Source organism: Eptatretus burgeri, chromosome 14 (genome assembly GCF_056783735.1).
Source record: "Eptatretus burgeri isolate ZD-2024b chromosome 14, Ebu_testis_v1, whole genome shotgun sequence".
Taxonomy (NCBI): Eukaryota; Metazoa; Chordata; class Myxini; order Myxiniformes; family Myxinidae; genus Eptatretus; species Eptatretus burgeri.
The window spans coordinates 15,603,811-15,607,781 of record NC_140974.1 but is presented as its reverse complement, the minus strand read 5'-3'; the positions used below and the strand labels follow the sequence as shown (position 1 = coordinate 15,607,781).

General features: G+C 33.3%; 1 long non-coding RNA gene across 1 annotated transcript; it reads right to left on the bottom strand.

Moving 5' to 3' along the window:
• Window positions 1-2,373: 2,373 nt before the first annotated feature.
• On the bottom strand, window positions 2,374-3,662 carry LOC147012703 (uncharacterized). Its single transcript, XR_015051417.1, has 3 exons — window positions 3,449-3,662; window positions 3,197-3,355; window positions 2,374-3,028 (listed from the first exon to the last, which is right to left on the bottom strand). It is a non-coding gene; the product is annotated as an uncharacterized LOC147012703 (long non-coding RNA).
• Window positions 3,663-3,971: the final 309 nt, after the last annotated feature.

Below are 3,971 nucleotides of genomic sequence, written 5' to 3'. Positions count from 1 at the left end.
TTTCATTTCAACAAAAATAAAAAAAAATTTATGACATTATTTTAAATCTAATATAAATGACTAATGTTGGTAAAGATGGTTCTATCTTTGGTGTATCGCAAGAACTGGATATTGATTTATCAAATTATTACACAAAGGCACAGGCTGAACGACATAAATATAATATAACCAAAAATATTAATATGAAAAATGCTTATAAATTAAAAAATTATCCAAGCCCGACTGACGCGAATGACTTGGTGAGATTAAGCGAATTATCACAATATATATCCTTAAATAAAATGGCCGTGTATTCCAAAGATACAGAAGTGTTGATTTTATCTCCAGGTCATACAGAATTCACAGTTCGAATTAAAATAAATTTTTACAAAGAAGGGCGTTTCGTTTGTATGAGAATAGAACAATGGGGGTATGATATGAATGATTTAGGGTATAATTGGTCATTTAAAATTGACCTCGAAGACCTGGAACAATTAAATCAGTCTCGTAAGGAAGAATATTATCCACTTGGTATCGAGAATGAGTTTTGTGGGGCCACGATTAGTAAACAACAAATAAAAGAATTTAATAAGGGTAAATTTAATAATGGTTTTGCCCTAGTTTATATCATGAAAACAGAAAAAACAGGATTATATATAATAAGTAAGGAAATACAAAATGATTTAACTATGGGAAGATGGGGAGGTGTTTCGTGCCATAATATTATTCTAACATATATTTCTAATACATAAATGACAGCAAGAAGGCTTCAAGAAAATTATCATTTCTGTGTCCAAGCATACCTTCAAGAAAAGGGTATTCGGTATTTTAATAAATATGTTCTACAACATAAGAATGAGGTATTTTCAATAAAAGATTGGCATTATGCTGATGTTGATAAACCGACAACTTTAGATTTAATTAGAATGTTAAATAATGAAAAAATTATAAAGTTAAGAAAAGGTAAGGCTCTTTTAGAAATTTAAAAGAAATTTTATTGGTTTCCTGTTGTAAAAAAAATTATTTTGGATACAGGAATAACAAGAAATCCTGATGAATATATGTATGATATTCTATGGGGTGTAAGCGATTCAAGGATAGTAAGGGACGAGGAAGGAGTTGAAGAGAGAGAAGAGGAGGAAAAGGAGAAGAGAGAGGGAGAGGGAGAAGAAAGAGAAGAAAGAGGAGGAGGGAGAGAAGAGAGAGAAGGAGAGGGAGGAGAGGGAGAAGAAAGAGGAGGAAAGAGAGAAGAGAGAGAGGGAGAAGAAAGAGAAGGAGGAGAGAGAAGAGAGAGAAGGAGAGGGAGGAAGAGGGAGGAAAGAGCGAGACTAAAGAAATATGAAAATATGGAAACCAGTGAGATTAGAAAAAGATTGGTGGTATTACAGAAAATAACTCAACCCACCGAGGAGGAAAACAAAGAATTGACAAGTCTATTAGCAGTATTTTCGACAAGACCGTTGACAACGTTTTTATGGAGAGGATATTGATGTTAATTAAAGTTTTTTATTTTTTCTTAAATAAATGGAGGAGAGAGTGAAGGCATTTCTTATGATTCTTTATGTTTTAAAAATTAAGATTCAAATGTGCATGTTGGAAACTAAAAAGGTTTTTGCACTCTATCGGAATTTTTCTCATGAATAAATGAGTTATTGTCTCAAATGTAAAAAGAAAACTAATACTAAAAATATCTCATATTTTAAAAGTAAAAATAACAGGGTTATACAAAAAGGTATATGTTCGGTGTGTGGTTCAAAAAAAAAATCGATTTATCTCCAAACACAAACTCGGAGGAGATATACAAAAGTTTTTATCAGAAAGTAAATTTACAACTACTGGAATACCAGGGGAATTACATCTACCAGGGTATTCTTTCTGTGGTCCAGGCACAAACTTGGATAAAAGATTAGATGAAGCAGACAATCCTAAATCCTGGAGTGAGCCCATCAATAGAGTTGATGAAGTGTGCATGAGACACGATATTGATTATGGGAATACCACAACTTTGGAAGAAAAGCATGAAGCCGATAGAAAAATGTTGTATAATTTGTCTCTGATACAAAATCCAACCTTGAGAGAAAAAGTTGATAGGTTCATCATGAAGAAGATGATCAGTGCTAAATTGAAACTTGGACTTGGATATTCAAAAAACTTATAGGCTCTAATGATGTCATTAAGATTGAAGAGCAATTAGCTGATGAATTACATAAACCAATATTCACAAAGTTTCAGAGAAGGAAAGTTTATTCCAAGGAAGTTGATTATATCTGGTCCGCTGATTTGATTGAACTCAATAATGATAAGGGGTACAAGTATGCTTTAACCGTTATTGATTTGAGGAGTAGATACGCATGGGTTGTCCCATTAAAAAACAAAACAGGTAATACTCTTATGTTAGCCTTTCAACAGATATTTAATAAAAGTAAGAGAAAACCGAAAAAATTGTGGACTGATGAGAGTTTTATAACAAGACATTTATGAATTTTCTAAAAAATAAGAGTATTACATTATACAGTACCTTTAATGAAGGGAAGGCCATTGTTGTTGAACGTTTTAATCGTACCTTAAAAGAGAGACTATATAAAAAATTCACACAACTCGGTTCACAACAATGGTCATCTTTTATTCAGGATATTGTGGATAAGTATAATGACACGATTCACATGTCAACAAATATGAAACTCAGACACCATATTCTGTTTTGAAACAAAAAGTGGATAATAATTAGGTTTTATAAAGATAATTACATGGTAATATTAGTAAGCCTGGTGTTGGTTCTAAGTTCAAGCCTCGTTGACTACTAAATTAACACACCAGAAGGCCGACTCAGCCTGTCATCCTTCCAAGGCCAATAAAATGAATTCCAGTGTACTGGCAAAACCGCGTCCAAACTAATGATGCAACCAACATAAGGCGACATTCCAAAGAGAGAGTGATATTAATAAAAGAATAAATAAACAAATAACTAAATAATAATTCAGAAACATTTACCTCCAGAAAATCATTTGTTGTACCAGATTGCTTCAACAGCTTATGTTGTGTGATCGAGCTGAAAAAAAATAATAATGAGTCAAGGGTATAGATGGAGAGACAGACAGAGAGAGGTAGGTAGAAAGACAGACAGAGAGAGATACAGAGACAGACAGGGAGAGATAGAGAGACACACACGTGCGCGCACACACACGCACGCACGCACGCACGCACGCACACGTCTCACCGTTGGTTTAATTCATTCGAGATCAGAGGCCGTGATAAGACTTCGTACCAGTCATTAAAAATGTTTTTCAATTCTCTTCTAAGATCATTGACGTCTTCAATAAGAGCATTAATTTCATGCACCTCATCGTGATATGTAAACTCCACTTCTTCCAAGGACCTGCCAGGAAAAAATATATATTTTCGCATTATCACGATTTAATTTATAATCAATTGCTTCATCGTTCAAAGAGGAAACCATACACAAACTTACCAACTTTGTAGTGAGCTGTTATCTTCATTGGAAGAGAGTGAGTCCATGTCTCAGTTTTTTTTTACCATTGGTACAAGATGACAAAAAGATCAGAGGCCGTGATAAGACTTCGTGTCAGTCATTAAAAATGTTTTTCAATTCTCTTCTAAGATGATTGACCTCTTCAATAAGAGCATTAATTTCATGCACCTCGTCGTAATATGTAAACTGCTCTTCTTCCAAGGACCTGCCAGGAAAATATATATATATATATATATATATATATATATATATATATATATATATATATATATATATATATATATATATATATATATCAGAATTATCACGATTTAATTTATAATCAATTGCTTCATCGTTCAAAGAGGAGCCCATACACAAGCTTACCAACTTTGTGTTGAGCTGTTTTTTTCGCGGAAGAAAGATCGCTCATGTCTCAGTTGTAAAAATGAAAATCCCGTCTGGCAGAAACTTTGTCTGGCGAATCACTATTAAGGCAACGATGAGGAGATTGCCTAATCAT